Here is an 11,687-nt window from a genome sequence, read left to right as displayed (position 1 = left end):
TTACTTTAAAATGTACAATTAAGTTATTATTGACTATAGTCACTCTATTGTGCTATCAAATAGTAGGTCTCATTCATTCTTTCTATTAAGTTGGTGCAATGCCCTTTAAATTGCAATAACCAGAATTACTTTTGCACCAACCTAAATAATTATATTTTGTCTCCATTAATCACCCGCACCTCACCCACCACTGCCAGTCCCCTATTACCCTTCCCAGCCTCTGGCGACCATCCTTCTAGTCTCTATGTCCATGAGTTCAATGTTTTGACTTTTAGATCCCACACATAAGTGAAAACATGCAGTATTTGTCTTTCTGTGCCTGGCTTATTTCAGACTGGGTTATTTTTAAGAAAAGAGATTTGATCGACTCACAGTTCTGCAGGCTGTACAGGAAGTGTAGTTCCAGTCTCTGCTTCTGGGGAGGCCTCATGAAGCTTTTACTCGCAGTGGCAGCTGAAGCGGGAGCAGGCACATCACTCGGTCAGAGCAGGAGCAAGAGAGTGGGGGTGGAGGTGCCACATACTTAAACCACCAGATCTCATGTGAACTCAGAGTGAGAACTCACTCATCACCAAAGGGACGGCTGATACCATTCATGGGCCTCCATCCCCATGATCCAAATACCTCCCACCAGGTCCCACCTCCAACACTGGGAATTACAGTTCAACATGAGACTTGACAGAGACATACATTCAAACTATATCCAGGTAGAAAAGACCAATTTTGCTCTAGCGAGTATTTGATTGAATTATTTTACTTGGTCCACAAACAAACCTGGGACACTGTTACCACAGTTTTGCAGATGAGAAAATAAGGCTCATTCCACCAGTCACCAGTAGGTTTCATCCCAGCCCTTCTTGACACTAAAGACAGTAAAATTTTACACTTAACTGCTTTTTGATGGAGTTCAAGAAGCGGACAGGAGCAAATCCAAGAGTTGGTGGTAAAAACACTGCAAGTATCCCAGTCACTGAAGGGGTTAGCCTCCCTGAGGAAAAGAGTTGACAGAAAGTGAAGCCCAGTATCTTCTTCCCACCAAGCAGGCTGGAGACCCAGGAGAAGCCTGAAGTCCCTTATTGGGAAGTAAGTCACTCCTCACCTTTTCTTTCTACCTCTACTGGTATTTCTTGATCCAATCCTCTCTCATCTCCAAGATACTATGTAGCCTTCTAGCTGTTCTCTCTGAACTCTCTTATCTAAGTAGTAGCCATAGGGGTGGTTTTAAACATTAATGAGATTCTGCCTCTCTCTATTCAGAACACTCCAATGGATCCTCCACCCTCTCAGAGTAAAAGCCAAAGTTTTCACCATCACATACATGACTGTTAATGATCAACATGACCCCTCTCCCATGACTTGGTTTATGGCTGTATACCCAGTGCCTGCCATGTAGAAACACTCAATAAATGTCTTTGCACTGAAGAGTAAATGAGGCAGAATGTCCCTTGCAGGTCAGTATGTTAAAGTTAATGTAGTAGGCAGCTTCTGAAATGGTTCTCAATGATCCTCATTTCCTGATGTTCATGTCTTTATGTAGTCTTTTGCTCTTGAGTATGGGTAGGACCTATGACTTGCTTCTAACTAATGGAATATGGTAAAGGTAACAGAATAAATGTACTATGTGTACATAATCATACTAAGATTGTAGTGCTCATCTTGCTGGAGTCTTTGTCTCATGCTCTGTTGGCTCTGAATATACCAAGTTGCCGTGTTGTGGGCTACCTAGGCTTGAAGGTCTATGTATCCACGGATAGGGCATGACCTCTAGGAGCAGACAACAACTGAAGCTGTCAGTTTTACAATCATAAGGGGTTGCAATATGTCAGCAAAGGCAGGGGCTCTATTGACTGATCCCCAGCCAACCTAACTGTACCCTTGTAAGACCGTATATAATAGAGGACCCAGTTAAGCCATGCCTTACTCACAGAACTGTAAGATAATAAATATGTGTTGCCTTCAGCCACTAGATTTGAGGTAATTTGTTACTCAGGAGTAGAAGGCTAATACAAACAGGCTAAAATCCATGGTCTGTTATTCATCACATGAAGGATCTCAGCTCTAAGGTGATGTATCAGTTTGTGCTGTATAGCAAGCACACCCCAAGACTTTAGTGACTGAAATGACAGCCATATTTACTTTGTAACTCTCTGGGTTGATTGAGTGTTTTTATGGTCTAGGCAAGTATGACCTATCTCTGCCAGACCCTCCTATGCCTCTTTGGATAGCTGGCAGGTCTGCTGGATGATCTGGGATGGCCTCAGTCACAGGTGTAATGGTTGACAGGCTGTTAGCTTGTGTGACAGAAGATACTGGGCCACATGACTTTAATCATCCTGCAGGCTAGCTTGGGCTTCCTCCTGTGATGGTCTTACGATGCCCATGGGAGCAACAGAGAAGAAACTCCAAGGTCTGAGTGCTATCTGAGCTTTTGCCACCATCACATTTGCTAATCTCCCTTTAGTCAAAGCAAGTCACATAACCAATCTAGATTCAAGGTGGACAAATGGACTCCACCTCTTAATGGAAGGAATGGCAATGTCACATTGCAAAGGAGCATTGGGATAAGAGGAATTTGTGGTCATTTGTCACTCTACTCCAAGTAGGAAGAATTGTATTAGGTACCATTCACTAGTGGACTGAGGCTAATATTTATTTTCGGGTGAGGATGAGATGACACAGAGTAGGCTTTAATGGAAAGAAAAGGGGCCAGGGCAGTGACCAGCTTATTGGTACAGCAGAAATCTAGTACTGACCCTCTCCTTTCCTTTCATCTATCTTGCTCTCTCAGATGGTATATTCTTTAAGAACTTCTAATTCATCTGTAATTCCCCCCTCCCTTTTTTTCTTCTTGCCAATTGACTCCATTGTAAAAGTCTGGTACTTCTTTCTCCATATCCTTTTCCCCCTTCATTTGTCTTATATTTATTCATTCATTCATTCATCCAATAAAAGCATTCTGAGTGCCTACAGTGAACTAAACGTTAAATAATTGAGTCTTCCATTTATAAAAACCACCCTCTCTTTCTTATATGGTTTGCACAAACATTCATAAGCTTATACACACACACACACACACACACTCACACACACACACATCTTACTGTTATGCCTCCCTTCCCCTTTTCATTTTTTTTCATGTTTGGCAAGTGGATGTAAAATAAAAGAGGCCTTTCAAAACCTGCTGTTCTTCTCCAGAATTGCTGTGTGGGTGGGAAGGAAGCACTTGCAAGACAGAACATTGTGGAAACCAGGATTCAGAAAGTTAAGGTAGAGTATCCACCATTGGCCACCCATTTAGCATTCAGCTTGGAGGAGGCTGAGCTGTATCCTTTACGAAGGCGATACAAAGGAGAAAAAGGTAACATTTTAGTTGAATCTTCAATTTCTGGTTTTCTCTGGAAGAACTGAGGCTGCTTGCTCACAAGATTCTGTGAGGAAGGTAAGCTCTGGAATTTCTGAATTAATTCTTTCAACAGATAGGTGTTCAGTACCTACTATATGTCAGGCACTGTGCTGGGTTGTTGTTAGGGACTGAAAGCCTGTATATCCCCGTGTTGATGCTCTAACTTCCAATGTGATTATGTTTGGAATGAGTTCTTTGGGAGGTAAACAGGTCATGAGGGTAGGGCCCTGGTCCAATGGACTCAGTGCTCTTAGAATAAAAGAGACACAAGAGAGCCTGCACTCTCTCTATCTCTGTCTGTCTGTCTGTCTTCACATACACACAAAGAAGAGGTCATGTGAGCACACAAGGAGATGGCAGCTATTTCACAAACCAGAAAGAGAGCCCTCACCATGACATGACAAAGCCGGCCCCCTAATCATGGACTTCCAGGCTCTAGAACTGCAAGAAAATAAATATCCTGTTTGAGCCACCTAGTCTGTAGACTACGTGATGTACAAGACAGAGAAGGTCTGCCCTTATACAGCTTACATTCTAGTGGAGACAGGTGTATGTTTCATAAGTAAACACACAGATATATAAGACTTTGAGAGAGTAATGTTATTTTGGAAGTAAGATAGACTAAAGTGGTAGATGGTGATAAAGGAATAGGCTGATCTGATTGCTTTTGTGAGGAAAGGTCAAGGAGATAACTTCTTTCCACATTTCTGGTTTCCATCAAAAGCCCATCTATAAAGCAAGACAGCCCATGCAAGGAGAGGTCATTGTTCCCGGGCTTAGATCTCCCACGCAGATGAGACCCTATGGTGAGCAGAATGGCAAGAGGACAGCAGGTGTAGCCAAAGCCTGCAGCTAAACAATGTCCGAAGCCAAGGATTAACATATTAAGTCCTGGGGAAATAAAGGGGACCTAGAAGAGAGTTTCAATTCCAGTTCTCCAGCAGAATCTCCTGGGGAACTTTAACACAGAACAATACCTGAGCTCCAGGCCCCAGTGAATCTGATGCCATTGGTCTGGAGTGGGGCCAGGGCATAGACTTGTCACAGAAGATCCCCTGGTTACTCTAATGGACACCCATGGGCAAGAACCACTGGTTCAAGGAACATCCTAGAGGTTCAATCTCTCTTGCTGCAATCCAAATGAAATACTAGGTAGCCATAAAAATGAATGAGATCATACCCTTCGCTGGGACATGAATGGAGCTGGAAGCCATTATCCTCAGCAACTAATACAGGAATAGAAAACTAAACACCACGTGTCCTCACTTATAAGTGGGAGCTGAACAATGAGAACACATGGACACAGGGAGGGGAACAACACACACTGGGTCCTGCCGGGGGATGGGGTAGTGAGAGGGAGAACATTAGGAAAAATAGCTAATGCATGCCGGGCTCAGTACCTAGGTGATGGGTTGACAGGTGCAGCAAACCACCATGGCACACGTTTACCTATGTAACAAACCTGCACATCCTGCACATGTACCCGGAACTTAAAATTAAAATGAAAAAAAAGAAATTCTTAATTTTCAACTTGCCTCTCACACCCTTAATATTTTCCTTCTTACTGATCTCATTTCCCTGGCTACTTCTCCGGCTTAGTTCTCACAGGCTCCAAAAGTGCCAGCCCTGGCCTCCTTTCTTACAGCAAATTTTCCTCATCAACAAAGCCCAAAGCCCCTCACTTTCCTGCATCATGCAATGCAGTGTCACGGCCAGGAGTCACTGTGCGATAGAAAGAACACAGCTGTCAATGTCACAGAGGAATCCGCAACTGCATGCTGAGATGCCAGCAGAGGAATTCAATAGACTAGGTGCAGTGGAGAAAATGAGTGGAGGGACAACAGTCTTATGTATTTTAAAGATCCTGCTGAACTAGAGGATTAGACTGTAGTGTAGCTGCAGGTCTGGAAGTGTGACTGCCAGACCATAGCATCAGCCTCACCTGGAAACTTGTTAGAAAAGCAAATTATCCGGGCTCGCCACAGATCTACAACATGAGAATCTCTGGGGTGGGGTGCAGGAATCTGTGTTGACCAGTCCCCAGGTCATTCTGACATGAACTCCAGAGTGAGAACCATTTTTCTACTGGATGTGCAAAATGATGGCTGCGAAGCCTGGTGTAGTGGCACAGGCTTGTAATCCCAGCTACTCGGGAGACTGAGCTGATTGAAAGGCTGAGACCAGCCTGAACAACATAGTGAGACCCCATCTCAAAAAAAAGATGACTATGTCATAGTGAGACCCCCATCTCAAAAAAACCAATAATGACTATGTAAAATTAAATTATACTTTTTGATGTCTATGCATGCTAACACATTTTAAACAGAGTTCCACAAACACCTCTCTCTCTCTCTCTCTTTTTTTTTTTTAAGAGGTGGGATCTCTCTCTGTCACCCAAGCTGGAATACAGTGGCACTGTCCTAACTCACTGCAACCTCAGATTCTTAGGTTCAAGCAATCCTGCTACCTAATTCTCCTGAGTAGCCAGGACCGTAGGTCCAAGCCACTATGCCTAGCTAACTTTTATACTTTTTTTGTAGAGAGGGGGTCTCACAGTGTTGCCCAGGCTAGTCTTGAACTCCTGGGATCAAGCGATCCTTCCATCTCGGCCTCTCAAAGTGCTGGAATTACAGGCGTGAGCCACTGTGCCCAGTCCACCAACACATCTTAAGTCTGCAATCAAATGGCTATAATAAAGATTTCTTACTATTTACTTCACCTCTGTTCAGTTCTTCTGTTCGTTCATTCAGTAAGAAATTACTGAGCTCCGACTTCATTCTGGGAATGCAGTATCTGCCCTCTCTTAGTCGGGGAGACATGTGAACAAATAATTAGAACACAGAGTACAGTAGTCACTAAGCCTACACCATGCTTTTGAAGCCCAGCAGAAGGAAGGGCCGACAGCTCTGCCTGGGGCAGTCCAACAAGGTTCACAGACAAAGTCGGCTTGACCTGGGTCTTGGGCTGGGGGTGGGCAGTCATTCATAAGCCTCAGAAGGAAGCAGAAAGTTCAGGCAGCAGAGCCGGCCAGGTGAGGGCAGAGACATAAAAGAACACTGCATGTTCAAGAAGCAGCAAGCACCTCCGACTTCAAAGATTGCCCATGTCAGAAAGAGGATAAGGAGTATAGAATTCCAGGATATGGTGAGCACACAAAAATGTTATAATCAAGATTCTGCTGCAGCTGAATATTGCACTGAGGAAGTGTAAACTTTTCAGTCTGGGCTCACCCTTTCCTACCATTGGAACCTTCAGTAAAACCTGTCAGCCTGTTGAGATCAATATTTCTGTTTCTTCTTCTCAGCCCGTCTCCCAGCTTCTCTTATCACGAGGCTTCAAACAGGGCCTGTATCTTTCTCAGCTCCCACCTGTCAGTGCTTGCAATGCAGGCGAGAGTGTGCTATAGAAAGTGGGCCAGGGCCTCAGAGGTGGCTGTTCACAATAGGAATGTGTGTGCATATGCATGTGTGTGTCGGAACAATTGGAACTTGGAACAGGAAAGAAGGGACTGTGACAGAGAAACTGTCACTATGGCAGACTTTTAATCTGGAAGGCCACTTAAATATCATCCCACTTTTTCTAAGTAAAGAAAAAGTGACATGAAGAGGTCAGTGATTTTCCAAAACCATATAGCATTAATCACATTGGTAGGCAGCATGCAGTAATTAGCTGTTCCCAAATTGAGCTGCCTGCTGCAAACTTCTGGGAAGCTTTTCTATTGGAAGCCTCAGAATATTGCTAGTCTTTCTTCAGACTGACTGAACTAAATTTGTTTAGGGAATCTGTATTTTTTATGAAGTTCCCTAGATATTCCACTGGGCAAACAAATTTGAGAGCCCCAGTATAGGAGGAAAATCAGGAGACTTGGAATGTAATGTATTAGAATTATTCTCATTTCAAGATCTTAATTCATACTGGAAAACGTCAAAACAGGGATTTATTGCTCATTGCTCATTAAATGAATTTCAAGATGAATGGCTTCAGGCATAGTTGGATCCAGGAGCTCTGAATAATGTCATCCACAATCTCTCTTTATTTCTCAGCCCTGCTTCATTTCTAGGCAGGCAGTCCTCTATAGTGTTGAAAAATGGTCACTAATAACTTGGAGTTTGCATTTTACCTTCTTAGTAACCCTGAAAGAATCAGAGCAATTCTATAGAAATCCTCAGGATTAGTTCTCATTGGTCTGCCTGTCTCAAGCTATATGCCTGTCCCTGAATCAATCACTGTGCTGGAGAAATGATCTGATTAGCCAGGCTTAAACTACATGCCCGAATCTGGATCCAAAGGTTTGTGCAGCATATCCTTAAACAAGGTATGACTAGCTCTCAGAGGAAAAACTTGGGCTACCAGAGAAAGGTAGGAAGTTGTAGATCAAGAAAACAACAACAAAAATGCATGTTCAGTACACCTGGGTCCAAATTTGGGGGGCGTAATGGTAGAGCTGGGACCAGAATTCAAGTTTCCTGATTAAGGTCTTCCATTACAACACCAGAAGGAGGTGGGGTGCTTAACTGTTGACTTCTATTACTGTCAAGTAAGATTCTTACCTAGGCTGCACTAGCTCTAAGTCCTATTGGAATGATTGGACTCTCACTCTTGGCCCCTATTAAAAGACCCTGGACACACACTTCATAAAATTCCAGCTTTAAGCATTGCTTTCTCTTCCTCTTTATAATAGACTGCTAGTTGTTTCCCCGCTACCCAGCCAGTCCACCAAGTAATACCATTTCAGCTGGACACATTTCAAAGCCTGCCCTGCAGCTACATGTGGTCATGTGACTATAACCTAACCAATGCTAGGCTTAGGGACTCCTCGTATCTCTTTTTTTTTTAGATGGAGTCTGGCTGTGTTGCCAGGCTGGAGTGCAGTGATGCGATCTCGGCTCACTGCAACCTCCACCTCCCGGGTTCAAGCGATTCTCCTGCCTTAGCTTCCCCAGTAGTTGGGACTACTGGTGGGTGCCACCATGCCCAACTAATTTTTGTATTTTTAGTAAAGATGGAGTTTCACCATTTTGGCCATTATGGTCTCAATCTCTTGACCTCGTGATCTGCCTGCCTCAGCCTCCCAAGACTCCTCAGATCTCTTATTCTCTCCCTACAAGCTGGAGAAAGAAAGAAATGGGTCAAGTGATTCAAACTGCAAGTGGAAGCCTCATGAGGTTGGCAGAACCACCTGCTCAGTATATCTACCACCTGGCTAATGCTGGACTGTTTTTGACAAAGAAAAAAAAAAACCTCAATTTTGTTTCAGTCACTGTAATGTGTGGTCTCTGGATTATAGCAGCTTACCCTTACTAACAAACCGTCTTGTAAATCATCCAAATTGTCTCTCTTTATCCCTTTCTACCTACTGCTCTCCGTTCCACCCTTTCTTAGTTTTCTAATTCAATGACAGGTCCATCACCTTTACTTGTGATGTGTGTCTCAGGACCTTGACTCTGTGGGTCCATTGTCCAGATAGGCATTATACAGTCCAAATTCTTATAACGACCATTTAGTGCTGGAGGTGGGGGAACAGAATATAGATCTCCTGTCTCCAACTGGCTCTTGGAATCTATGTCTAAATAATTTCTAGTCACCTCAAGAGACAGCATTTCCAGGCACTGTGATGATATTCTCATGGTCATGAGGATGTGAGGGATCACCAAAACACAGATAACATTTCTGTCTTTATTTAACACATAGAAAAATGAGACCTCACAAAAGAAAATGAGCTAACTGATCTAATGTTCTCTTTTGAGGCTTTTTCCTAAAGTGGTTTAGAGCAAGAGGTTCATCAGCTGGGCTGAAGGGGTCTCAGGAACCAAAATCAAAGAGAAAGGCAGGGGAAGGAGGAGAAGAAAGGACAGTTAATCTGTGAAGATGGTCTGTAGTTTCCATCAGATGCTAAAAGAAGTCAATAGTCCCCCAGTGTTTAAGATTAGTGATTATAAGCAGAATTTCTGAGTTCAGGTTCAAGCTTATCACTTTTTTGTGTAATCTTGAATTCATACATTATGCTCTCTCAGCCTCTGTTTCCTCATCTGGAAAGCGAAAAAAAAAAAGGCGGTGGGGGGTGAGCATAACCACCTTTTCTTCTGAGAATTAAGTGAGATGATGTAAAGGAAAGCATTTAATATGTCAGAAAACTTAGTTTCTATTTTGGCTGGATTACCGTCTAAAATGCACCCTCTCTGAGATAGTGTGGGCCTTAGGGAAAAGTGAGTTGTTTCCTCTCCAGTCCCCCTAGTAACGAGCTCTGGGCACTGCTCTCACCAAAGAGGATACATCATGGCTGAGCAAGCAGGGAGACCTGCTTCCACATCCAGCTCAGCCCCTTTTGTCTGAAATTTGCCCTCCTATGTTTGGCTCATTGAAGAGCCTGAATTTTCATTTTATTTTAGCCAATCTGGATGGATCTCTCTCTCTCTCTGATTGTAACACTCACAGCGAATATTTTCCCAGTGTTTGTTTGTTTGTTGTTTTTTATGGTGATTTAGCACATAAATCTGGGCACCCATACCCTGGGTCCTAATTACAGCTTCTTCATTTAAGCCACTTAAAGTAAAACTGCCTCTGTTTCCTCATCTGTAAGCTGAGGATATCAATGGTATCCACCTCTCTGGATTATTCATTTAAAAAACATATGTACTGCACATATCCCATGTCCAAGATGCAGTTCTGGACTCTGATGATACTACAACAAAAGAGAAGGGACAAAAAGCCCTGCCCTTGGATGGTGGAGAGAACAAAGAATTGCTGTGTATAAAAAGCTTAGGCAATAGGTGCAGTGCAAGTGTCGGCTGCTGACATTGCTGTCGTCATTGCTGCTGTTGCTGCAAGAGCTGCTCCCACTTCTACAATTACTACTGCTGTTACTTCCAAAACTGCTGCTGCTACCACTACCGCTGCTGTTATTACTACTGCTACTACTACTATACTACTGGTACTATGATGACAACTACTACTGCTGTTAGTATTACTATGGCTACTGCTGCTCTTACTACTGGTACTGTGATGACAACTACTCTTGCTGCTATTACTACTGTTGCTACTGCTGCTGTTACTACTGGTATCTTGATGACAACTCTTCCTGCTGCTGTTATGACTACTGCCGCTACCACTACTACTACTGGTACTGTGATGACAACTACTACTGCTGCCATTATTACTGATTCTGCTATCATTATTACTACTGGCACTATGACTGTAACTACTCCTGCTGCTATTATTACTTCTGTTACTGCCATTATTACTACTTGTACTACAACCACAACTACTCCTGCTGCTATTATTATTACTTCTACTAACACTGGTACTACTGGTACTACGACAACTACTCTTGCTGCTATTATTACTATGGCTACTGCCGCTCTTACTACTAGTACTGTGATGACAACTACTCCTGCTGCTATTATTACTACTGCTATTGCCGCTATTGCTACTGGTACTACAACCACAACTGCTCCTGCTGGTATTATTACTACTGCTACTACTGTTATTACAACTGGTACTATGATGACACTACTACTGCTACTATAGTTACTACTGCCACTACCACTATTACTATGGTGCTATGACCACAACTACTACCACTGCTGCTGCTATTATTACTACTGCTACTACTGCTATTACTGCTGGTACTATGATGACAACCACTATTGCCGCTATTGTTACTACTGCTACTATTGTTATTACTACTGGTACTATGATGACAACCACTATTGCTACTATGGCTATTGCTGCTCTTACTACTAGTACTATGATTACAACTACTCCTGCTGCTATTATTACTACTGCTACTACTGTTATTACTACTGGTACTATGACGACAACTACTATTGCTGCTGTGGCTATTGCTGTGCTGCTCTTACTACTGGTACTAAGATTACAGCTGCTCCTGCTGCTATTACTACTACTGCCACTACCATTATTACTGGTACTGCAACAACAAACTACTGCTGCTGCTATTATTGCTACTGCTACTACCACTGCTACTACTGGCACTATGACAACAACTACTATTGCTGCTATTATTACTATGGTTACTGACACTTTTACTACTGGCACTATGATGGCAACTACTTCTTCAGCTCTTATTACTACTGCTACTCTTGCTGTTACTACTGATACTATGATGACAACTACTTCTGCTGCTATTACTACTACTGCTACTACTACTGTTATTACTAGTGCTATGACAACTACTCCTATTGCTATTATTACTATGGCTACTGCCACTCTTACTATTGGGACTACAACCACTAGTATTACAACTACAATTGCTACTATAGCTGCT

The sequence above is a fragment of the Colobus angolensis genome, unplaced genomic scaffold, assembly GCF_000951035.1.
Source record: "Colobus angolensis palliatus isolate OR3802 unplaced genomic scaffold, Cang.pa_1.0 Scaffold387, whole genome shotgun sequence".
NCBI classification, from domain to species: domain Eukaryota; kingdom Metazoa; phylum Chordata; class Mammalia; order Primates; family Cercopithecidae; genus Colobus; species Colobus angolensis.
The sequence above is the reverse complement of the archived record's forward strand: the minus strand, read 5'-3'. Positions refer to the sequence as shown.